Below are 26,813 nucleotides of genomic sequence, written 5' to 3'. Positions count from 1 at the left end.
ATATTTATTTCGGTTTTGATTTTCATTGTATATACTAATGGTAGGTGGCATTGTAAGAGGATACTTTCCTACAAGTACACATTGTAGGTTACAATGGTTACTTTTTCTATTGCTGTGATTAAAACACCATGGCCAAGGCAACTTATGAAACAAAAGAGTTTGATTCAGCTTATGATTCCAGAGGGTTAAAGTTTTTGATTGCAGACTGAAGGCACAGCAACAGAGGGCTGGAGCAGAAACTGGGAGCTCACATCTTAATCCACAAATGGAAAACAGAGAGCATGCTGGGAATAGCGTGGGCTTTAGAAACAAACATGAAGCCTGCACCCAGAGATATGCTTCCTCCAATAAGGCCATGGCTCCTATTCCTTCCCTAACAGTTCTAGCAACTAAGGATGGATTATTCAAAGTTATGAGCCTGAAGCGTCCATTCTGATTTAAAATTCCATATAGGTGAACCTCATCTCCCACCTCAACCATACAGCTCTACCAGGTCCCTCACCACAACCGTGTAAATCTACCTCACTCCCCACCTCCTTTTCCACTCATCCTGTTAGCTCCCTTTGTTCCCTTCCACCACTTTCATATCATATATACATATGCAATTTTATGTATCTGAAAATCTATGAACCACAAGTGAGAGAAAATATATGCTCCATGTGTGCAGGGGGTCTCTGTGACCTTCATGGACAGCACAGTGATGAGCTACCAGAAGCTTGAAGGAGATGACTCAGTGGTGCTGAGTGGTTTATTTTAAGCTTATGTAAGCACAGCACCATTTGGTGAAGCTAATTCCGGTGATGATGGACTCAATCCCACATGTACAACGAAGCTGACCCAAATCTCCCCACAGAACAAATCATCTAAAGCCAGATCAGGTGTGACGACATTGGAATTCTTTGTAAAGTCCATAAAGACAAGTCCTGTAGATTGACTGAGAAAAGCAGATATACAACTGACTGAAAACAGAACAAATTTACAATAAGGATCTGGAGAAGTGTCCAGTGCCAAAGAAGTTGCTAGCCTCATACATAGTGCAAAGGTCACCATCCATTCTGGACATCTAGGCAAAAAACAGGTTTTGAATTTCTTCATTAGAAGGAAAAACCTATATGCCTAAACATTCCAGGTTTACCTAGTATATATCTATGAACATAAAGATCTCTGTGCCCACTGTGTATGCCTTCTTGAGACTGACTTGGTTGACTTAGTATGTTTCTCTCCAGTTTCGTCCATTTTTCTGCAAATGACGTCCTTCATTCTTCTTTATGGCTGAAAAAAATCCTATTGTGTTTATGATACCATATTTTCCTTAGTCATTTCTGATATTGGACACTTAGGTTGGTTCTATATTGTAGCCACAGTGAGGAAGAAATCCTGATGTGTAAGTGTCTTCGTGACATACTGTCTTAGGGTCCTTTGGTAAATGCTAAAAAATTAAATAACCAGGCCATATTGTAGATCTGGTTTAAATATCTTAAGGAACTACCCTATTAGCTTCTATCATGGGTGGACTAGTTGACATTCCCACCGGCAGTGTCTATAATTCCTCTTTTCCACACCCTCCCCAGCATTTCTTCTCTCTATTTTACTAATGATTTCTATTCTAAGTAGGATGAGATGGGATCTCAAAGTGTAGCTTTAATTCACATTTCTCTGATACCCAATGAAGTGGAACAATTACAAGTTGATTGGATGTTTGCGGTCCATCTGATAATATTCACTTCATGTTATTCGCCCACTTATTGACTGGCTTGTTTGAGTGTTTTGTTTGGTGTTTTAGTTCTTTGTGCATTCTAGACACTAATCATCTGTCAGATGTACAGCTCACAGGGATTTTTCTCTCCTTCTGCTGTCTGTCTTCATTTGGTTAACTGAGTCTTTTGCTGTGTAGTTCTTCTACTTCATAAAGATTCATTTGTCAATTTTTTGGCCTTATTTTCTGGGCAACCATTATCATATTCAGAAAGCCTCTGTATATGGTTTTCTCTAGAAGTGTTCGCCTTACTTTTTCCTTAAAAAGTTTAAGAGGTTCAGGTCTTGCATTAAAGCTTCTGTTTCTTTTGTAGTCAATTTTTATGCAAATAAAGACTTGGGTTCATTGTTCTATGTGTAGATATCCAACTTTCCCAGTATCATTCACTAATAATAACATTTCTTTTCAATGTGTGTTTATGTCATTCTTGTTAAAAAATTGTGTGACCATAGTTGCCTGGATTTGTATCTGGGACCCTTTTTTTTCTCTTCAACTATGTGTCTGTTTTTGCACTAGTATCATATTGTTTCTGCCATGATGCCGTGAAATGAGGAACTGCCTTTCAGATTTTTCATTTTGCTCAAAAATATGCTGGCTACCTTGGACTTCTGTTCTTCCCTATGAGTTTTAAGATCTTTCCCTCCCTTTTGTAAGAGGTAAGGGATAGAACTGGGATTTTAGTGAGGATTACATTGATTTGCATATTGATTTTGGTAGCATAGCCATTTTCACAATATTAACTCTTCTCATCTATGAGTAGGGGAATGCATTTGATTTTCTGGTATCAGTTTCTTCCATGTTTCCTTTTTTTTTTCCCCTGGAGCTGGGGACCGAACCCAGGGCCTTGCGCTTCCTAGGCAAGCGCTCTACCACTGAGCTAAATCCCCAACCCCTCTTCCTTGTTTCAAAGTTGTCATTATAGAGAATTTTTTCTTTTCCTGATCATATTTGTTACAAGGTAAATTTTTAATTATCCAAAAATTTTGTATGTGTGCATGTACTATTTTGTTTAAGCACTGTTCTCCACTTCCAACTCCTCCCTCATCCTTAGCACTATTTCCTTTCATTTTATGTGTTCTCCTTTTCTCCCAGATCCACTGAGTACACTTAGTGTTTCCGGTATGTATGTGAGTGCAGGGCCATCTACAGTATAATGGCCCTCTCTTAGAGTCTGCGTCATTGAAGGAAGATGAGTCGTCAGTTTTCCTCCCCAGCATCCATAGGTTGCCAATACCTCCTCAGTTGAGTAGCTTTTTCCTGATTACCTCCCACCACCATGCTGGGATTTGAATATCTTTGTTTTGTACAGATCTTGTGCATGCTATCATAGCCACTGAGAATTCATTTGTATTTGGAAAACACTGTTCACTCTAATTCACCTACTGCCACTGATTCTTTCGATCTTTCGTCTCCCCTCCTGCTCAATATCTCTGGGCCTTGGGAGGGCGGAGGGTGGCATAGGTGTCCCATTTGTTGTTAGGTATTTTCTGAAGCAATTGGAGTGAGGTTGATGCTCTGGTGTCTTTCTTGCCATTCTTGTCACTGGTACATAGGACAGGTATTGATTGTTCCTCTGATATCTTCCTCCTCATTCCTCTTGCTGGTATATAAGAAGACTATTGGCTATTCCTCTTTCTCAGCATTCCTCTTATTGGTTATAGGAAGGCTACTGGTTTTGTATGTTAGTTTTGTATCATCCCACTTAGCTAAACGGGGTTAGCAGATCAAGAATCTGCTGGTAGAGCCTTGGTGTGTGTGTGTGGGAGGTAGGCCACGTGCACATGCGCATGAGAGAGAGAGAGAGAGAGAGAGAGAGAGAGAGAGAGAGAGAGAGAGAGAGAGAGAGAGAGATCAGAGAAGAAAGAAGGAGAGGGAGAGAATTTTATCATTTGTAAATAATGGTACATTGATTTCTTTCTTTCCAAATTGTCTCTCCTTTCTCCCAATTCTCTTACTGTTTTAGCTAAAAATTCAAGCACTATATTGACTGAGTGAAAAATGGATACCTTATCTTGTTGCTGGTTTAAGTGGAAATATTTTTAATTTTTTCCTATTTAGTACCATTCTGGCTTTAGGTTTGTCGGATATAGTATTTATTATCCTGAGAAAAGCTTTCTCTTCCAAATCTCTTCATTTTATCATAATGAAAAGATTTTTTTTGGTCAATCTTTTTCTATTCCTATTGAAAAGATCATGTGATTTCTATTGAGACCATTTCTATGAATATTAATACTAAATTTATGAATTTGTTTGGGCTGAACCACACCTAGATCTCTGGAATGAAGCCAGTTTGATCATGATGAATGAATGTTGTTATATATTATTGAATTTGGTTTGCAAATGTATTATGAATTTTTGCATCTATGTTTACTAGGGAGATCATGTATAATTTTTTTGTTGTGTGTCTTTATCTGGTTTTGGTATTAGGGTGATGATCAAAGTAGGTCTGTAGTGGTCTTGCCCTTTCTTTTGTAAATACTTTGAGACTAATCAGTATTCTTAAAGAATTAAAGGTTTGGTAGAATTCAACAGTGAGTCGACTGCATCTGGCCTTTTTCTGTTATTAGGAGGTATTTATATTGCTAAATCAATGTTGTTACTTGTCATAGATCTGTTTAAACTGTTTATTTAATCTTGGCTATCTTTTCATTAGTGAGATGCACCTGAAACTTCACCCACTGGATTTAGGTTTTCCAATTAAGGAGACAGTGTCCTTAAGGTGTTCCTAATGATTGTCTGGATTTCACTGGTAACTGCTGTACTGTCTGCCTTTTCATTTAAAATTTTACCTTGGATCTTACCCTCTTTCTTTTTCTTAGTGTGGTTAAAAATGTGTGACTTTAGAAAATATTTTCAAAGAGGCAACCATAAGCTTTATCGATTTTTTTTAATTTAATTTCTGGCTTATTACAATTTGCCATGGTGTAAAGAATTTCTGTCTACTGGTTTTGGGATAGTTTGCTCGTGACTTTTTTCAAGGCATTTAAGGTACACCATTAAGCCATTTATTTGAGTTCTGTCAGACTTTTTAAAATGAAGGCACTTGCAGTTAAGTTCCCAATTAGCGTTACTTTTACTATGTCTTGTGGCTTTTGATATGCTATATTTTCATTTCTGTTGGATTTTAGAGAATTTTAAGATCGGCTTTTACACTCAAAAGCATTAAAAAGCATTCTAAAGTGTGTTTTTCAAATTCTTTGTAGTTATTTTATTTTTTATTTCTAGTCTATTGTGGTCATGTAGGAACTTTGAAAGTATTTCAGTTTTCTACAGTTGCTAATATTTGCTCTGTGTCCTAGTATGTGATATGTTTTAGAGATAGTAAATTTCCATGGGGACTGCTGAGAAGAATGTCCATCCTTCAGTATATACCGGCCTGTACATATCTATCAACACTGCTTTGATCAAATTGTCATTTAATTCCAATGTTTTTCTATTTCTGTTTTGTTTTGTTGTTGGAATGACCTTCTTGATATGAGGAGTACTAAATCCACCTGTTGTGTTGAGGTTAATCTGTGTCTTTACCATCTAGTAATTTGCATTTTATAAAATTGAGTTCATATATTTACAATTGTAATGTCCTTTGATGACTGTTTTTTAATTAGTGCCAAGTAACCTTTACATCTTTCAAATAATTTTCATCTGAAGTCTATTTTGTCATATACTGCAATGGTGACCCCCGCCTATTTCTTAATGCTGTTTTCTTAGATAATTTCCCCTTTTTTTTTTTACCCTAAGATGATGTCTGCTTTTGATGGTGAAGTGCATTTCCTGAAGGCTAATCTGTATCATTCGGTCAGGGGATTTAGATCCTTAATATTCAGAGTTATTTTTGAAAAATGTGTATTAATTCCTCTGATTTTGTTGTGCTTAGTGTTTTGCAAATCCTTACTTGTACAGCTACTATTCTATTGTGTGTGTGCGTGTGTGTGTGCGTGTGTGTGTGTGTGTTTCATGTAGCCTTATGGTTATGTTTATCTTTGACTTCACTCTGAAGGAATTCTTCAAATATCTTCTATAGAATATACTTGGTTTTGTGGTCATAAATGTATTTATCTTATTTTTATTATGAAAAGATCTTTGCTCTTTTAATTACGATGGATAGTCCTGCCACATGCCTCAGTAGCCTTGGTCAGAAGTTGCCTTTCAGAGCTTGAGCAGGTCATTCCGAGCTCTCCTGGCTTCTAAACTTTCTGTTGGGAAGTGTGTGGTTTTATGTTTGTGACGTGGCATTTCCCTTTTGAAGATTTCAGTGTACTTTTCCACCAGTATATTTTATGTTTTTGGTATACCATCATGTGGAGAAATTCTGTATTTTATGTTCTAAATGTTCCCTGTATAAAATGGACATCTCTTTTTCCAGATTTGTGTAAATTTCTACTGTGACTTTATTGAAAATATTTATGGTTTAGCATGAAGCTCTACTTTTATGCACACCACCCATAGATTTGGTTTCGCTATCGCATTACACAGATCTGTAATGTCTGCTTTCTGCCTTTTGGTTATTAATAATCACATGATTAGTCTAACTCCTCTCTCTTGTCTTCAAGTCCTGACATTCTGTCTTTCTCGATGCACTCTCATGGTAAGACTTTCTTCCAAGCTTTCAAATATATATTATTAATTATATATATATTGTTTTAAATAAATATATATTTATTGTCCTTCACTGACTCATATATTTCATTCAGCTATTTGCATTTATTTGCATTGCTTCAGATTCTTTTAGCAGTTTGTGTCTTCTATAATTCTTTAAACATTTATTATCACTCTTTGCTTTTTTGTCTGGGATTTCATCTAATTTACTCTCAATGGTTGCTATTACCATAGCATTAGTACATTTTTGGAGGAGCCATGTTTCCTCTATTTTTCATGTTTTCTGAGTTTCGTTCTGGGACTTGTGAATTGTGGGTTAAGTGATAAATTATTTTCTTTTTAATCACCATCAATTTTCAGTAGATGTGCTCACAGTGTTGAAGAGGGGTAGATTACAGTGACATGGAGCTCTCTTTTTTCTTTGCTAGGTATGAGTTCAGGGTATGAAGCTCAGCTCCCTGAATGTAGGTTAATTCTCAGCTTTGGTTCTCAGGTTCCCAGATGCCTACACAGACCTTTGCAGACCAGATCACAGGTGTCATCCCTTCGGTGTCCTCTGAGGTTGAGATTTGCTCACAGATGGAGACATCTGCTGTAGGCTGTCTTTCCCAATGTTAGAACCTGTATCTGCATTCCTCGAAGACTACATTTCTCACTAGTTTTCCAACTTACTTATTTCAGCCCATGGTTCTGATGTCAAATTTCTTCCCCTGTCTAGAATCATCAGGTGCCAACTTAGTGGTGTCTTGCTGCTGCTCCAGTCCTTTTAAGATACATATTTATTATGACTTCCCATTTTGTGTCTTAATGAGATTCCTCTGTGTATGCGTGTGTGTGTGTCTGCATCTATGTATGTTTCCAGTGGCTTTTATTTTTTTAATTTTTGCTCCTTTTTCTTCTGTTTACATTTCCCATTCTGACTTATTTTTTTTCTTATTTTATTATATTATTATTTCTTAAATGCCCTTTTGTTTTCTTATGCCATTTATAGGTTGTGGATCCACACTGGAGGGGGTTAGACAGGAAATGGGAGGAGTTGGGAGAGGGGGAACTATAATCAGGATATATTGTATAAAAAATCTATTTTTAATAAAAAAAAAGAAGAAAGAAAGTGAACTGAGTAAACCAGGAAGTAGCATTTCCCCATAGCCTCTGTTATAATTCCTGCTTCAGTTCCTCCTGTCCTGCTTGAATTCCTATCCTGGCTTCCCTTCACAGAGGACTATGCACTATATAATGAAATAACCCCTTTCCTCCCCAAGTTAAAAAGTAAAACAAATAAAAACAATAGTGGCTCAGTTCTGCTCCTGCCAAGGACCTAGGGAAAGGAGTTTTCCTGTTTCATCTCCCTTCCCTCTGATGCTGTTTTTAACACGTTTCTTACTGTGAGTCAGGGCCAAGCTGCTGAAGTTCTCTGTCTCAAGCATGGGTCTGGTCACTTCCTTTCTGTCACTGGGTGCAGGGAGCTCTCAGACTGCATCAGTCTTTCAGAGATAGACTGCATTTATTCTGTTCTGATTTTTAAATTTCCAGCTTCCCCTTTGCTGTCAGACTAGAGATTTGGATTGTTGCTATGGTACCCGTAGGTGCCTCATGTGAAAACTGTCATCTAACTTTCTTCAGTTTATCTCCTGGAGACCTAGCAGGTCTTCTCTGCCATCTGTCATCTTGGATCTCCCACTCGCCTTGCTAATTTCAATGCTTAAGTTGTTATTAATTTAATACTAATGAGCTTGTACTGGTTTGAATGAGAATGGCCCCCATCGGCTCATGTATTTGAATATTTGGTCCCCAGTTGATGGGACTGTTTGGGAAGAATTAGGAGGTATGGCCTTTAGGAGGGGGTATGCCACTGGGAGCAGACTGGAGGTTTCAGAAGACACATGGCATTCCCAGTTAGCTTTCTGAGTTATACTTGTGAATTGAAAACGTACCCTCTCAGCTACTGCTCCAGTGCCGTGCCAGCTTGCCTGTTGTCATGCTCCCCACCATGACGGTCATGGACTCCAACCCTCTGAAAATGTAAGACGCCAATAAACTGTCTCTTCTGTGTGTTTCCTTGGTCATGGTATCTCTTCACATCAATAGAAAAGTAGCTAAGACAGTGCTTTATTTTACATCCCACAAAGATGTTTTTCTTTCACCCCTTCTTACAGTATTGCAACAATACCCCAAAGTGTAATTGCTAAGTGGAAACCTACCTAGGTTAAGTCTCCCCTACATTTCTGCATTTCTGTAGTGGTGACAGTCTTAGAGATACATCAGTGCTCTACCCCTGAGGTGGGCCACTTTTTCACTTTTGATTTCGAGACCCTGTCTACCAAATTGCCTATGCTATCCTTGAATTTCTATTTCTCCTCCCAATTATCCTGAATTACAGCTCTGTACTATCTGGCCCAGTTCAAGTGTTGAAGAATGTTGTACAAAATGTGTGAAAAGTCTTGGAGGGAATGTTAGCAGGACTCTTGGGAAAATGTCAATATTAATATATCGGAGAGTCATTTTTACTTAAAGTTCTGTTCAGGAAGTGTGTGCAGTACACTGCCAATTCCTGAAGAAAGTGGATACATGTAGGCTGTGGGTTTCCTGACATTTTTTTACGTTCAATTCTTGTTGACTCTCTAGATTTTTTCTCTCTCACTCATTTTTATCTCTATAAGAGATGATAAAGATATAAGAGATAAAGATAAAGAAAAGATGAGATACAGAAAACAAACTCCAAAATAGCTCATAAACATAGTCTAGGGGCTGGGGATTTAGCTCAGTGGTAGAGCGCTTGCCTAGGAAGCACAAGGCCCTGGGTTCGGTCCCCAGCTCCGAAAAAAAAAAGAACCAAAAAAAAAAAAAAAAAAACATAGTCTACAGTATAGGTTTGTCTCTAATATTTTAAATTGCCAGGTAACATAGTGTTTGGTCAGCTAAACTGAGTTTTGGATTTCAAACAATTAACTTTTAGCACACTGATATCATGATGGAACATATTTATATTAAAATATAAGATGATGCATAAAAAAACTGCCTGACCTTTATCCTTTATTTTTTCTCTGACCCCTCTTTGTATGTGTGTGTGTGTGTGTGTGTGTGTGTGTGTGTGTGTGTGTGTGTGTGTGTGTGTGTGTTTGCATGCATAGGGAAAAGAGAGTCCCTCATTTTCAAATCATCATTTATTTGGCTTAGTTTGGGCTTTAGGGAAGAAACTTTAGTGTTGTTTGCAAACAACACTCTTTAATCCATTATAAAATACCTGTCGGGACCAGCAGCTGTTCCTTCTCCAGACACTGATGCTGTGATCAGGGCTGTAACCTCCTCCCCACAGCCCATGTTAAAATCGTGGTGTTAGTGGAACCATTTTACATGTCAGAGTTTACTGAGAAAGCCTTTCATTTATTAGTAGATCCTTCTCTTGAAGTATTTTCTGTCTCTGGTCTTAGGAGGTTGGTAGGACCCTGAGATATTTGATAAGCCTGGGGGTACCCAGTGGCATTTTCCAAAGGGCTCCACATCTTATGGGTTTTATTCGAAGCCCTTTTGTCTGATTTGCACAGCTGAGCAAATTACCTGCCAAGCAGGTTTGTTCTAGGGGTGATGGCAATTCTGCTTCTAGTGGACAGATAGTTTCCTCTTGGGCAATTGATGAGATGTCACCCACGCAAGCATGAGACTTCTTCCCTCACATCGTAATCCTGCCTTCGGCCTCAATCTGAACTAGTGAGCCTTAGGCAGATTTGCTCTGCCATCACAGTTCTGTCTGTGAGGTACTGACTGTATGGTCATCCTTTTGTGAGCCGTAGGATGCTAACAAAACTCCCTCTGCCGTCACTGAATCAAACATGGTCACCAGAGTCAGTAAGATTATCTGTAAAAAGCGCATGTGGCCAGGCCCCAGCAAACAGGAATGCAGGTATGGGATACCGAACCTGCCTCTCTGAGTATGTGCATCCTCCTCAACTTGCAAGATGGAGAATGGACTGGGATCTGGTCTGTCCTCCAGGGGATCATATCTCAGTGTCACTCTCAGGCATGACTGCAGTCATGCTCAGTTGACTTTAATTCCTAATTCTGAGGGAGGGCAGTTTGAAAGTGTCCTTTAATATCTCCCTCAAACTGCGGTGGAGGGCTGGTGGTATCTTTCCTAGACAGGTGCAAAACAACATGTAGGTGTGTAAAGGAAGAGTCGTTGGTTACAAATGCTAACAAGTCAGCAGCTCAGGACGATGGGTCTCTAGACAACAGCTGGGTCATGGCTGTTAGGGGCAAAGCCAATGGCATGCTGTCGTCAGTTTTAGGTGACGGTTTTCATGTAGATGGATTAATGCATACAGTAATATGGTTATTGGCTGAGCAGACACCATTATTGTGGCGGGTTTGGGTTAAAAACTTAACAAGTTGATTATTTATTTCCCTGTAGATTTCTTCACTCATCCTTCCACATTAGTATAGCACTTGCATTTGGGAATGAGAAACTGTAAAGCAACAGAGCTTGATTGGTTTTCCCACATGAAGACAACCCATAGCATTGACACAGAGGGAACAACTGGAGTGGATTTAGTCTAAACACCGAGGACCACAGATGTGGGGAGATAATATGCTAAGATAAACAATGACTAACATCGCTGTTTCCTCCAGCCCCAGCTACTTAGTTTGAAACCCACTGACCTTTGAGAACAATGGACGGAGCTGTCTGGCACACAGGATGGATTCCATGATACCGCTTGTGCTTTGAAACCGTGCCTTCGTCTATTCATGATCTCAGGGCCACACTGCCAAGGTCACTCTCTGCTCTGATCTGCAAGGACTTCCACAGCTCCTGAGCTTTGGCCTTTGATAGTTATTTCTCTTAATGATACGGTTTGTGGTTGGATTTGGAGACGTCAGGAGTCATGTTGTCTGATCTACCTGTGGCTGGATCTTGTGTGGATCAGACCTTGTGTGTTTTGGGTACACCCGCCTCCCTGATTGTGGTCTCAAGCAGGTTGCTCTAAAGTGTTGGCTTGTGCCTCTCACCGTGAAACTGGTAGACAAACCGTTCAGGGATTCAGATATTGAGCTTATATGAGTCTCCCAACTGCCTGGGTCTTGGCCCTCTGGTTTCCGAGGGCTCCTTTTCTAGGCAAAGGATTTGGTCTCCACCAGAGGGAGCCATTTTGTCCAAAACAGTCCTTCCACTAACCCCCTTTCTCCTTCCATAATTGTTTAGGAAGAAAAGAAATAATTTTAAATGACCCTTTATTGTGGGCATCGCCAAAGGTTACGATTGTGAAATAATAAGTTTTTTTTTCCAAAAGGGAGTCTAATGGAATTCAATTTTCTGGAAAGCCATTTATTAGAAAGAAAAGTGGCTCTTCTGCCAGAATTGACTTAATGGTGAAGTGAGAGTGTGGGAGAGTGGGAGAAAATAACTCCTGAGGGAAATGGCTGCTCTAATTGTATTAGCAAGGATCTCCATGCGGAGGTGCCCAGATGATGTCTAACTGTGCATTTTTTATGTGAGCAATCCTCAGACGTTGTTCAATACTTGGGGCCCCAAACTTTGTCAGTGGGCAGCAGAAAGTGTATACTTCCTTAACTAATATAATCGCCACCCAGAAATGCTTTGTAAATGCTGAAGATGTCAGGTTTGTCTTAAATAGCATCTCATAAGTTTGCTCACCACCTTTTCAACCTACATGGGAGGATTTTCTAAGTGGGTCTTAGGATATGCCATATTTTGAATTTGGAATGTCACCAAAGGCTTTGCTGAGGCATGGGGGCTAGCCTGGGACAGTATTAAAAAGTAACAGAACTCAGCAGGTGAGACCTAGTGGGAAGAAGTTAGGTCATATGAATACGATCTTGACCTTGAAGGAGTACTAGGAACCCAATCTGCTTCTACTTTAGCTTCCTGGTGGTCACCTTAGTTTCTCCTATCTCCCCTCCTGTGTGAGCTGCCTCTGCACAGACCCAAAAGTAATGGAACCAACCCGCCATGAAATGAAGCATCCTAAACTGTCAGACAAACATGAACTTTTCCTTCCTACAGCGTGATGTATCTTAGATACTCAGTTACAGTCACGGCAATCTGACTAGCACAGGATATAAAGGAACATAAATAAATACAACAATATCTATACACTCAAGAAATTAACCATCCAATTATGATATATTTAACATATTAAATGAATAAGTACAATGTTTCAATAATAATAATAATAATAATAATAAAGTAGCATAAATAACTAACTGTTGATTTACAGGGAGGAGATAGACTTGCTATGAATGTTGAGGAGCTACAAAAATTATGAATTTAGTTTGAAATTTAGACCCAGCTTTAGATTGTACATAGCCAATAATAGCTGTGGATGTGTTCTCAGACTTCCCTGGAGAAAGAGGATGTTGTCTGCCCATTAGACTTGATGGAGTACAGTTGGTGTAAAACCTGTTCCCACTCTCACTTAAGAAGCAGCCTTTGGAATGAGCTTTTACAAGAACAGTTTATCAGAAGATCTATCCTGAGGTGGGTCTTAGCATAGTCAATATTTTATCTTATTTTAGTAGGTTTTCAGTACTGAGGGCATTGATGGAGAGGGGGGATGAGAGAAAGGGCAGAGGGTATAATGAGATTCAATTGAAGAGGAGGATTAGGCAAGTGAAGGGGGTGAGGAAGGCAAGAGAATTCAGACATCTCTTAAATGTTGGAAAGGAGACTGGCACCACTGAGACACTAACCAAAACTTGCTCTGGCTAGACTGTTTGCAGAAGAAACTGGTTCAAATGATGTTTCTAATACCTTGGCTGTTGGTTCTCTCTCTCTCTCTCTCTCTCTCTCTCTCTCTCTCTCTCTCTCTCTGAAACATTAATTATTTAATTTTTCCTATTTTTTGGCTTATGTATTATATCTTCATATTATAGCAAACGTGATAGATGCAGGTGGAGAATATGTTCTATTGTCCCATATTTTTGGTTTTACACTACTTTCCTTTTGTTTTTACCTTTTATTCTTATATTGTATTTTTTAAAATTTATATTTATTTTTTAAATTTACATGTTATCCCCTTTCCCAGTTTCCCCTCCTGAAATCCCCTATCCCATTCCTCCTTCCCCTGCTTCTATGAGGGTGCTCCCCCAACCACCCACCTATTCCCTCCCACCTCCTGGCCCTGACGTTCCCCTCACTGGGGCATGGAGCCTTAACAGGGCCAAGGTCCTCTCCTCCCACTGATGCCCGACAAGGTCCATCCTCTGCTACATATGCAATTGGAGCCATGGGTCCCTCCATGTGCATATTCTTTGGTTGGTGGTTTAGTCTTTGGTTGATTGATTTTGTTGCTCTTCCTATGGAGTTGCAAACCCCTTCAGCACCTTCAGTCCTTTCTCTAGCTCCTCCATTTGGGACCCCATTCTCAGTCAAATGGTTGGCTCTGGTCAGCATGCACATCTTGGTATCCACAGTAGTATCTAAGTTTGGTGACTGTCTATGGCACGGATCCCCAGGTGGAGCAGTCTCTAGGTAGCCTTTCCTTCAGCCTCTGCTCCACATTGTGTCTCCGTATTTCCTCCTGTGAGCATTTTGTTCTAAGAAGGACTGAAGCATCTGCACTTTGGTCTTCCTTCTTCTTGAGGTTCATGTGGTCTGTGAATTGCATCTTGGGTATTGCAAGTTTTCGAGCTAATATCCACTTACCGGTGAGTTTGTATCATGTGTGTTCTTTTGTGATTGGGTTACCTCACTCAGGATATTTTTTAGTTCCATCCATTTACCTAATTGTTTTTAATAGCTGAGTAGTACTCCATTGTGTATTTTCTGTATCCATTCCTCTATTGAAGGTCATCTGGATTCTTTCCATCCTTTGGCTATTATAAATAAGGCTGCAATGAACATAGTGGAGTATGTGCCCTTGTTATATGTTGGAGCATCTTCTGGCTGTATGCCCAGGAATGATATAGCTGGGTCCTTAGATAGCATTCAATTTTTCATAGACTTAGAAAGAGCAATTTGCAAATTCATTTGGAATAGCAAAAACCCAAGATAGTGAAAATGATTTTCAACAATAAAAGAACTTCTCGGGGAATCACCATCTTAAACCTCACACTGTATTATAGAGCAATAGTGATAAAAACTGCATGATATTGATACAGAGACAATGGAATAGAATTGAAAACACAGAAATGAACCCACACACCTATGGTCACTTGATCTTTGACAAAGGAGCTGACATATGGGCCCTCATAAAATTGCAAGGCTTCTATAAGGCAAAGGACACTGTCAATAGAACAAAATGGCAACCAACAGATTGGGAAAAGATTTTTACCAATCCTACATCTGATACAGGGCTAATATCTAATATATACAAAGGACTCAAGAAGTTGGACTCCAGAGAATCAAATAACCCTATTAAAAATGGGGTACAGAGCTAAACAAAGAATTCTCAACTGAGGAACCTCGAATGGCCAAGAAGAACATAAAGAAATGTTCAACATCCTTAGTCATCGGGGAAATGCAAATCAAAACAACCCTGAGATTTCACCTCATACCAGTCAGAATGACTAAGATTAAAAAACTCAGGTGACAACAAATGCTGGTGAGGATGTGGAGAAAGAGGAACACTCCTCCATTGTTGGTAGGATTGCAAGCTGATAGAACCACTGTGGAAATCAGTCTGGAGATTTCTCAGAAAACTAGACATAGTACTGCCCATCTCTCTTTAATAGCCAGCATGTAACTGATTGCAGAAAACATTCTGCTGTCCTTTCTTCACCACTGACCAGCTGGTGAGTCTCTGTTTATTATTTTATTGCAGCCCCACCTCTCTCAACCCTGCCTTTCACTTCTGCTTTAGGTTGAGCAAAGGAGAAAGTGTATCTGGTTGTTGAAACTGACTTTGTAAATTAGGTCTGCCATGAATGACCCGCCATGTCAGTGATTTGGTTTATAGACATTTCTGACCCCTAGGTTCAGGCCACAGTCCCCACTATCTTCCTCTTTTGTCTTTGTATGGAACTAATTTTATTTGTGCTGCTAATTTATTTACATTTGCATTCTTGCCAGGGAAGAGGCTAATTCAGATCATCAGCATAATGTCCCTGAGGTCACATGATAAGAGAGTAGCAGAGTATGACAGTTCAACTGCCCCTGCTTCTGGTCTCCTTTCCTAAATACCATGCTGCATCCTGCTACCCTCCGTCCATGCCCACGTGCCCCAGTGGTGGTCAGCATGTGCACCAGACTTCTAACCCACAGATCTCACCTTTTACTATACCAAAGATAGGTACAAGGAAGGGCTGGCCTTGAACCTCAACTCTGCCACAGCTGGGATTCCTTAGACAAAGGTTCCTACTTACAGTTGGCCTGGGGAAACTTCCTTTTAACTCCCTGTCACTGAGAGATCCTGGATTAAACATGGATTAAACAAGAATGGAAAATCGAACTTGGAAATACTACTACCCAGCTAAGCAGTTTGAAGGCCTGAGACTTTCTCCTGCAGGCAGTTGACACCATGCAGATAGAATGTAGTGAGCATGTGCATAGCTGAGATGATTTTCATGGCTGTCATTTATGGGGGTTCTGGTAGCTGGAGTTCAGAGAAAGATACAGACACTCTGATTTTGCTTTAGTGCACTTAAGAGGATCCAGCATCTAAGAAAGATAAGGATGACAGTCATTCTCGCATCTGGCTTAGATCACCTCCCCTCTCTGTCTCTTTATCTCTCTCTGTGTCTCTTTCTGTCTCTGTCTCTTTGTCTCTCCCCTTCCATCTCTCTTTCACTGTCTCTCTTTGTTTCTGTCTCTGTCTCTGTGTGTGTGTGTATGTTGTGTGTGTGTGTTGTGTATTGTGTGTGTGTATCCATGTGCCTAAAGAGAAGACATTAAGATTCTTATTGTCAGTCTTATTCATATCAGAAGGCCAGGTGTGGTTTTGACTTGGGGAAAGTCATACTTGAAAGCAAACTTTTTGGATTTATTTGTTTGTTTGTTTGTTTGTTTTGTGAAAACAACTAGTGTTTAGCAAGCTTCCTTGGGATAGAAGCATCCAAAGTTTTGCATACCCTATCATATGTAAGAGACTGCTCGATATGGGCATCCTTTGAAGCCTTCAGTGTTCTAGTCCAGAAGGTCCTGGAAGAACCCCACAAAGAATCCCCCAAAATTTCTTTGTCTTTCTCGGTATCATGCTGTCCCGCCCATGGGAAGGGACTTGTTGTTTCCAAGGCATTTATGAGCAGAGGGTCTTTGGAAGGAGGCCCAGAACAGAGGAGCCTTTCTGAAACAAGCAAAAAGGGAACAGTGAAACAATGTTTTGTCAATTTCCCTCTCATCCCAGCCCATCACAAGCTCCCCTGGCCTCTGCAGAACAGAAAGTTTTACTTCCTTCACAGCCTAGCGCTCATAACCTGGCCCTGACTGCTCAGAAGTTTTTAATAAGTGTGGTCCATATCTCCCAAGCCTGCATTCCGTCTTTATACGTGGCTGGACAGCTCAGGAATGGCCTTTCAGTTTAAGAGGTTTGCAGACTGATAAATTACCAATAAAACCTTCATCTTGGTTTCCTGTTCCCTCTTGTTTGTCGTGTTTTCTAGGACACGGTCTTTAAATAGACATTGTGAGTTGCAGTACACATGTAACTGCCCTGTGATAAGAATTACAAACCGAAGTGCACAATACTAGGTTTTAGTTTATAAGCTAAAGGCCGATGATGCTTTTTAAAGTTCAGCCTCTGAACTTGACGAGGACGTCTATTTATTGTAATGTGATTATGCGGTCTTTTGAGTCACCTTTCTCAATTACCAATGATCGGGCCGAGCATTCCCCCCAGACTCGCCTTGCAGATCCGTGTTACTCTTGAAAGGGTTCAGTCTCGAGGAGACGTCAGGCTAGTTCAGTTTTATTTTCCTCTTTATGACTCTTTGCTCCATGAGTAAAATTAGTCCCAGTTCCTGACAGCTTTATCTGAGGCAGGTCCACAGAAACTGCGAGTCTTTGAGCAGCCAAGACCAGGAAGGAAGTGCTAATACCCAGCATTCTGGGTACGGAGAATAAAATGCATTAATCAGGTTTCTCGGGAAGGCAGTGATTCTCCATGTTCTCACTAGGATCAGTTTTCTTATTCAGCCCCAGGAAGTATACGTGTTCGTCTAGCATCCTCTGTAAATAGGCAAAACTGAAATTTTTTTTGTTACCTTTGGCATCAGTAGAGTTTAAGGCCTCTGAGAGAACAAAGAGCACCATTTAAGGATGGCCAAGGTTCTCATTCCCCGGGGGCGTGTGGTAATGATCACGAACTTTGACTTGGACCTCCAGTTTGATTGGAGTCCCTGGATGAGAGGCAGACATCTCTCTCTCCAGAAAATCCTGAATAATCCCAGTGGTTGCAGCAGGCTAAGCTCCCCTGCCTCAGGGCCAGGTCACCTCAGCCATTGGCTTTTCTCCAAAAGGCATGAACAGTAAGTACCAGGGCTTTGGACTTGATGTCCCGCTACATTTGGGAGGTGCTATGTATCCCTGAAACTCTTTTAGAAACTCCATCCCCACCAGGACTTATTAAGCAGGGGGACCAAGCAGGGCCTGGAATGAGGCCCTGGCCAATGGTGACTGTAAACAGCTTATCTGTATCTTTACCTAAGAGGTTCCAGCCTGAAGGCTTTCCCCAGATGCAGCCCCTCAGCCCTGAAGCAGACCAGGAGCCAAAATCAGCCTCTTTGTTTATAACTTGTCCTGTCTGTGACTCTGTGCTACTAGAAACAGAAAACAGACCAAGGGAAGCCCTCTGACAAACACGCGGAGTCTGGATATTATGTGATGCTCACTGCAGGAAGCACATCTGAGCTACTGGGGTCAGAATACCCTACTCATTGGCTTAGTTTATTCACCATTATGTGTGCCACCTTTCTAGCATATCTTTCCTGAAGACATTTGTGGAGAGAAATGACTTAATCATCGGAGTATGCTCTCCAGGGCTCTACAGACAGTTTCTTCAGAGAGAAGAATGACTTCCTATTTCTAGTCAAGGTATTTGCTCTACTGTTCTCTTCTCACTAAGAAGCCCCCGAATTTCCCCTCTCTGGGAATAGCATGTGGGGCAATGTGTGTCCACTTAAAGAGATAGAAGCCCTAAGTTGTGTCCCCATCTCATAGGCATGGACGCAATGCTGTCTCAAGCTGTGGTTCGAGACCCCGAGGAGTGGGGGGGGGGTCACATAACAGATATCCTGCATATCAGATATTTGCATTACGATTCATAACAGTAGCCAAATTATAGTTGCGAAGTAGCAACAACATAGTTTTGGGGTGGGGGGGGATCATCCCAGGAGGAAGGAACTGCATCGAAGGGTCACTAGGAAAGTCAAGCACGGCTGCTCTAGAGTGGATTGATTTGATGTCCAACTGTCACATGCTCTTCTCCAGAGAGCACAAAGGGTGCTAACTTCCTTCACAACTCATTTTTGGTGGTGGGGAGAAAGAAGTCTGCCTGCCATCTTAAAAGCTGAGATCTAGTGAACATGTAACACAAATTGAAAATGGTTATTAGAAGCATACATTTTTTGCAACCTACCTTTAATAAGGGTTCAACCCTTCCTCTAGCTCACCAACCAGCAAAGGTAGTAGAAAAGTTATTAGGCTGTGGGGGACGTGAACCTGGTCAGCAATAGTTCTTTGGGGGGCGAGCTCGATTTCTTTAGCAGTGGTTCAGTCTCATAACAAACACCAAATATGACTGAGCAGCTGCAGACCAATCCTCTAGGCAGTCAGACCCCAGGCACAAACCAGCAGCTACAGTCCAGTCCTTTCAGCAAGCAGACACCAACCTGGCAGCTATAGTTAAATCCTGAAGAAACCACCAGGTTCACCAACAGGCCCTAAGGAGAGGCCACAGAAGCCCCAAGCTGCCGTAGAAACCTCATGAGCAATTCTTAGATGAGTTTCCCTCAATGGCAACACTAACACAAGGTGAGCTCAACAACGCTATGTAAGGCAAACCAATACATGCTTGTCGTTAACGAAGATTAGTGAGTCAGAGCAAACCAAACCAAGGCTCAGGGCTCGTCTCCCACTGTCTGTGAGGTCAGCTTTATGCTCCCTCATCAAGCGTCCTTTCATGTGTCTGCTGTATCCAAACATCCTTTCCGCTGTGTCTGCTTCAAGAAAACAGCCTTTCACGTGTGTTCCCCAGCAAACCATCTTCTGACATAATTAACTTTCCAAAGAATCTAGAAGTTTCCACCTTAGTTATGAGAGTCTGATACTCAGTGGAGGTGTTTATTTTTTTAAGTGTATAACAGTAGTTATATTTGTTTTGGTTCCAGTACTATGTAGTGACGGGAGGGTCTTTAAAATAAGCTGTGGAAGCAATTCTGGGAAAACCGTTTAAATTAATAGTGACCTAATAAGAGTGGCCGCTAGGCTACCACCTTTCTTTAACCATTTTTGTTTTGCTTTTCGTGTTTTGTTTTGTTTTGCTTTGCTTTGTTTGGTTTGAGACAAGGTTTCCTCCATGTAGCCCTGGGTGTCCTGGAAGTTGCTCTGTAGACCAGACTGGTCTCGAACTCACCGAGTTCTGCCTGCTTCTGCCCCTGGAGTGCTGGATTTAAAGGCATGCTTGCACCATTACCATGCAGCATTCTCACCTGATTTAGAAAAATATTTCATCATTATTATTTGTGCCTCTGTGTGTGCATGTGTGTGTCTGTGTATATGCATGTGTGTATGTATGTGTGTGCGTGTGTGTACGTGTGTGTCTATGTGTGTCTGTGTGTGTGTTGGCATGCATATGGAGACAGCTTTCTGGATTCTGTTCTCTCCTCACTTCTTTTCTTTTTCTCCCCTATTGCTGCTGTGTTGTATGTTCCAGATTAGCTGGCCTGGAGCTTCCTGTCTCTGCTTCTCATCTTGCAGTGTGAGTTAAGGGATTCTAGATGTGTGCAACCCCATCAAACTTTATTTTTTATTGTGCTGTTTTGTGTTTTGAATAGGGGTTTGAATGGTCTTAAACTCGGGTCATCAGGCCCGAGCTCAGGTTGTCAGGCAGCTGTGGCACAAATGCTTTCACTCCCTGAACCACTTCGCCGGTTTCTTTCCTTGGTTTTGCTCAGAGAAAATAATGCTGCTCCTCTTTTTGAGACCGAGTGTATGACTGAAACTTTGGACTCTGCTGCACTGGTAGAGGATGTGTGTTCTGTGGAGCAATGGGCTAAGCCAGGCACCAGTGACAACAGAATCCCTCAGGAATTTTCATAGCCAGCGTTGAATAGAATGGGCCTCCTGACAAATGTAGCAGTGTGGGAAGCACTGGTGTTTAAAGTTTCCAAATAAAAGGAGTGTGAGTATTTTTACCTCTTGACTCAACTCATCAAAGTGCTGACTCAGGTTTGTCAGTCACTGAATTATAAATCTGCAGGGTTAACCCTGCAGGTAGCATCTACGGTGGGATGCTGGGAAGAAGTATGCCTTTGTCAGCCTTGAACATTTTCAATATTCTATGGCTATGTCTACTGTTACTGAGAGCATCCTAAGCCTATTACGACTCATCGAGGGGCACATAAACTGTATATCAAAGTTGGACTTCCTGGGAGAACAACCAGAGAGTGGTGTGACTGGCTCACGTGACAGAAAGGGTTCCTCTCCTGCATAGCCCTTTCCTATCTGACTCTCATTCAGTTTCTGTTTTAACACTGACGTCCTGTTATTTTGACATTAAACATCCGAGACAGTTTCCAGCCATCCAACATTTGTCATGGAAAGTGTTTCTACAGTGTGCTGTCAAAAACCATGACCAAATATCCCTTTCTTCAAGTCAACATTCTGCTAACTTAGATGGTAATCACATTCTAAATGCAAACATACAGCAGAGAGAAGGCGTATGGGCCTCTGCTGTGTCTGTGGCAGGTGGAGAGGGGAAGTCTTCCTGTCTCACAGAGGATGACCATCAGGGCTGAAAGCCTGCCTCAAAATCCTACTGTTTTTTAGGTTTTAGGTTAACCCAGAATCAAAACCCAAAGGCTATGGTAAATCAATTTGTGCCTCTAAACAGACACTTGCTTGTCTGTGACATAAAGCTAGAATATCACACCTCTCCATGACATGGAGAGAGGGTTCAATTCTGTGCTCTTCGGACTTTGTAGAGAACATCCCCAAAGAAGCCACTGCTATTATCCCTCTCCCCACTTGTCTGTGTATGACCACGATGAGCAGGAAACAGCGGTCGGAGAAAACTGGCTCCTCCAGCTCTTTACCCTATGTTCTTGACCTCGCAGAGAGGGAGAAAGAACCTGTACCATTCACTTTTGTGCTTGGCACTGGGGCTAGTTAGAAGGCCGCTGCCATTGCTCCCTGCTTGCTGGGAGCAGCCCAAATAATCCACTTTTCCAGCCAGTTAAGTCAGATGCAGAGTCCAGCTGAGCTTTTGATTGAATTGAGATCATCTGGAAGGATGTAATGCTCTGTCTCAGAATGCTCTAGATCTGTATGTGTATACACACACACACATACACACACACACACCACACACACACATGCAAACAAGCAAGTATACAGGGATAAAGTGTACAAAGATATAGATCTGTTGTACAAGAAACACATTTAATACTAGACTATACCATTCTGGGAGAGGAGACTGTGTGTTGGTGGTGCTTGGTGCAAAGAAAGGCACCGGTGGTTAAATCCTTCAGAAGGTTTTTCTTGATTGCTTGGAGTCTAGTGGCCCTGTCAAATGAACACAAATTTATCCCTTCTATTTCAGAATCACAACAAAAGTATTTGTGTTTATCCCTTACACTTTTAAGACCAAGGTTTTTTAGAATTTTAAGTCCTTGAACACATGCCAGCCAGAGCAGCCAAGAGCTGTTGAAGGATAGCCCTGTACTATGAGATAGCAGCAGCTGAAACCCCCAAGGCTGTATTCTCAAGTGATGGAGGACAGATGAGGGAGGTTCAGTTACCTTCATCAGCACATATGGAAGTGAGGGGCACCAGCAGAGTCCGTGTCCTTTACAGCCTTGCAGAAATTCCCATGACTTTTTTCAGAGACCGCCCAACTTCTGTTGCTTCTGATGCAGTCCCAAGATCTGGAGGTCATAGGTCTGTGAGCCAATGGGTGAAATACGGATGTCTACTGTGTTGATCTGGAGTTTTACTTCCTGCCATCCCAAGAGCAGCTATGTAAGTTGTCCACAAAAATTAGATAAGATAATTGATATCACATGCATAAAAAGCTTTCAAAAGGTCATCAATGATGGTAATACTTATCAATATTACTACCACCATTATTTTATAATCAGAAGCCACTGTGTGTGTGTGTGTGTGTGTGTGTGTGTGTGTGTGTGCGTGCGCGCACGTGTGTAAGAGAAAGAGAGAGAGTGAGAGGGAGAAAGGGAGAGAGAAAAAAAGAGAGACTCATGTCTGATGGTGAGGATAAGGGTGGGTTTGACAGCCAAATGGATGATAAGATATTAAAATTTATACATGGCCTGGTAAATAGTCCAGAGTGGATATCACAGTGTCCTGGTTCTCTCTCCTCCAAGACCCATTGCTTATTAACAAAATTTGGAAGAGAACTCCCAACTTGTTCAAAAGCTTGACACACTGTGTTTGACATTTGTTGACTTTTGTTGTCTGTGACAGTCTGGTGGCTAAATATCACCATTTTACTCTTGGATAAAAAGTAAAATATGTAACTACACCAATGTAAATATCGCTTCTGTGAGCATTGTTAAAATATTAAAATAGTATAAATACCAGCACTGTATAATTTACCTGAGTTTTAAGAGATTATGGGCCCAAATAAATTAAAACAGAGGCATTCAAGCTGCGGTCACCATTTTATTTTCTCCTACAAAATGTCAGAGTTAAGTACACAGATTAGTATTGAAAATTATGATGTGTGAATTTATTTTATTTTGTCTTTGGAGACAAGAATGCAAGCTTGCGTAAGGTCCTAATGGTCCAGTGGAGGAAAAGTGAGGGAAGCAGGCTGTTGTGAGTTTGCTCCCCAGAGTTTGCTAAAAGCAGAAATAAATACATGTTGCAGGTGACTGGAGTCAATCAAAAAGTGATTAGTAAAATTCTTTCTCTAGGTTTTTGTTTTCATAGACAAGATAACCCCAAGAGTCATCCTGAATGTGTCAAGTCTGGGTTAGGTGTCTTTCCGAATCAAAAACTGGACAGTGTCAACACAGGGCTTCAAGAGCTCACTGAAACTCAAAGAATTCTAAGGTGGGGCCCAAGTGAAGATGGGCAGAGAAGTATATCCCTGTGTAGTAAAGACCTAAAGGTGTCATGAAGAGATGGGACCACCACAGAGGAGAGGATCAAGGAGCAGTCTCTGGGATGGAGGACTGAATCTGGAGGAGGAAGAACCCTGCAGAGTGAAGCAAAGCCATAGGCTTTCATTCCTGTCTTAGTTAGGGTTTTACTGCTGTGAGCAGACACTGTGACCAAGGCAACTCTTATAAGGACAGCATTTAATTGGGGCTGGTTTACTGGTTGAGAGGTTCAGTCCATTATCATCAAGGCGGGAACATGGTAGTGTCCAGGCAGGCATGGTACAAGAGGAGGTGAGATTTCTACATCTTCATCTGAAGGCTGCTAGCAGAAGACTGACTTCCAGGCAGCTAGGACTAGGGTCTTAAAGCCCACACCCACAGTGACACACCTACTCCAACAAGGCCACACTTTCTAATAGCACCACTCCCTGGCCCAAGCATATACAAACCATTAGAGTCCCTTTTCCTAAATTGTTGACTATTTACTTTTTTTTTAATCCTCTAGTTTAAAAAGAGTTCGTGACAGTGCGGTGATTATAAACAATGAGTCAGACCCAAAACAGGCAGATGGACGTTTCTCTTTACTTAATCTTTTTTTTTTATTTTGAGTGGGTGTTACAGGGGTCTCTTGGTTCTTGTCTTTTTGGAGGAAAGAATTCAGTTGAGAGACATAGACATTTTAAGCAGAAAATAATGATATAGCGAGACAAACCAAGCATTCCAAAGAGAGACTGGAATGGAGTGGGTGGCCTAGAGAGGAGGATAGGTCCAGCATGTCTGCCTTGTGGCCTTGTGGATTTAGAGAGGTTTGTTGTTGTTGTTGTTGTTGTTGTTGTTGGTGGTGGTGGTGGTGGTGGTGGTGGTGTTTACAAAAATATTTATGAGGTGGGCAGCATAATCATAGATGAATGTGTGACCTTTATCCCTTCTTATCATAATAGGTAGGATGTAGCATTTAGGACATTTCCTCCCATGATCCTCTAGAAAATCTCATGTGCTTGAGAAGATAGTCAAAACCACAGCCTAAGTCACACTGTAACGAAGCTGGGGTCCTTTGAGAATACAGACCCTTTGTTAGAATACATATGTGAAATTTCCCTGGCTCTCCAGAGGAAGCCCTGTCTGAGGCCTCAAGGATGTTTAACACCAAGGGCACTCTCACCATCAAGAGACACATGCGGGGCTGGAGAGATGGCTCAGCGGTTAAGAGCACCCGACTGCTTTTCCAGAGGTCATGAGTTCAATTCCCAGCAACCACATGGTGGCTCACAACCATCTGTAAAGAGATCTGATGCCCTCTTCTGGTGTATCTGAAGACAGCTACAGTGTACTTATATATAATAAATGAATAAATCTTAAAAAAAAAAAAAACAAAAAAAACAAAAAAAAAACAAAAAAAAACAAAAAAAAAAAAAAAAAAGAGACACATGCGGCATGGTCCAGTGCAGAACTCCTGACTTGTTAGGGTTAGTGAATACCCAACTCCCCTGTGTTGCCCTTCTGTGTTTGCCCTCACAGCTCTCTGTTGACTGAGACATTGTACTACTTCAAGTTAAGACATCTCTTAGCTCTGAGACTGAGTCCTAATTAGGTAGTGGCAGGTTTTATGGTAACTTGGTGACTGTACAAATAAGAAGAGGGGGTGGGGGAGGCTTGGGATGCCTCTCTTTCAACTCTACCGTCATATCCATCTTCTAACTGATTCTGGGGAACTTTAGACTCCTCTCTTCATTCTTCATAATCTATATAATACAATTCTATGACTGGAGTCACCCTTGTGCTGTAGACTAGCAATTTTTCCCTATGACCCATATGTAAGTACATACAATAGGTACCTAAATCAAATGGTCAGTGACAACTGCAAAGGAAATCGTTTTAAAATTATTCTTTGTCTTACACATAATTTTATGATCTATTAGAGGGAAAGTCCATTTCCATTCTGATAGGATAATGCGCTTATTTGCTTTCACATAAATGATTAAATCCTGACTGATTATTTGGTGTAGAGCATCTTTAGTATTTTTAAGAGTTGGCCAGTGTTTTGATTTTAGAATCATAAATGATGAGGGCCCTGCTTTGCATAAATAATCACATAGTACAAAAATTGCACGTGTGTTAGTAGCCATTTCAGACATTGTTGGAAATTCTGGCCTAATCCCATATGAAAATTAAGGTTTTCCTATGAAACTCAGGTTGGCAAGTCTAACAGCAGCTTCATATGTGTGATGGTTTGTATGTGCTTAGCTCAGGAAGTGGCGCTATTAGAAGGTGTCGCCTTGTTGGAGTAGGTGTGGGTTTTAAGACCCTCCTCCTAGCTGCCTGAGGCCAGTCTTCTGGTAGCTGCCTTTGGAATAAGAGGTAGAACTCTTAGCACCGCATCTGCCTAGGCTCTGCCATGCTCCTGCCTTGATGATAATAGAATGAACCTCTGAACCACCAGCCCCAACTAAAAGTCGTCCTTATAAAAGAGTTGCCTTGGTCACGGTTTCTGTTCACAGCAGTAAAACCCTAACTAAGACAATGGGTCAGACATTCTAATAGTACAATCCACAGGCAAACCAATTTGGTCCACACTGATGAGTGATGGCGGGGAAATATTGAAAGTCTGTGTTCTGTGATGAAACCTTTGTGTTTCTGTAAAAGCAGAAAACGTGTTATATGGCGAGTCGCTGTGATTCAAAGCATACCACAGTCCCAAGTTGAAGCCAAGTGTCTTAGCCAGTGTCCATGGTCATTGTATGGGAGTGTGTGTAGTGCATCATGCTACATGTTCAGAACCAAGGCTGAGTGGAATCCTGCCATGTAGCCTAGGCCAGTGCTGCCAGAGATACCTCAGTTTTGTTATACATTTCTTCTGAGTTAATTTGTGGCTGTTGTACATTCAGATTCCTCTTCTCCTGTCAAAGTTCTCATGATCTCCGCATTGAGTTGGACAACTACATGTTTGAGGAGCTAGGCCATGGAGCCAAGACTCCTTTCTTTCATGGATACTCATGCTAATTTCCTTCTAACCCTCCCTCCTCCCTTCCCCAGCATTTGATAACCACAGTTCTATGTTCTGCTTCTTCAAAATCAATCTTTTCTCTTGAGTGACAACTTGAGGGTATTTTTGGATCTCTGTGCCTGGCTCATTGCACTTAACACAATATCCTCTCAGGTTCACTCCACGGTGCTGCAAATGCCAATTTCCGTTCCTCTTTGGTTGACTTTACCCTTCATTCCAAGTGCA

General features: G+C 41.2%; 1 protein-coding gene and 1 long non-coding RNA gene across 17 annotated transcripts in view; both read left to right on the top strand.

The window, feature by feature from the left end:
• Piezo2 (piezo-type mechanosensitive ion channel component 2) overlaps positions 1-26,813 on the top strand; it is a 372,639-nt gene that overhangs the window by 85,021 nt on the left and 260,805 nt on the right.
• LOC147999837 (uncharacterized) lies at positions 12,703-24,941 on the top strand. Its single transcript, XR_015642595.1, has 4 exons — positions 12,703-12,845; positions 18,220-18,335; positions 22,347-22,481; positions 23,396-24,941. It is a non-coding gene; the product is annotated as an uncharacterized LOC147999837 (long non-coding RNA).

This window comes from Rattus norvegicus, chromosome 18, assembly GCF_021556685.1.
Source record: "Rattus norvegicus strain SHRSP/BbbUtx chromosome 18, alternate assembly SHRSP_T2T, whole genome shotgun sequence".
In the NCBI taxonomy this organism is placed as follows: Eukaryota; Metazoa; Chordata; class Mammalia; order Rodentia; family Muridae; genus Rattus; species Rattus norvegicus.
This window is presented reverse-complemented; position numbering and strand designations above follow the sequence as displayed.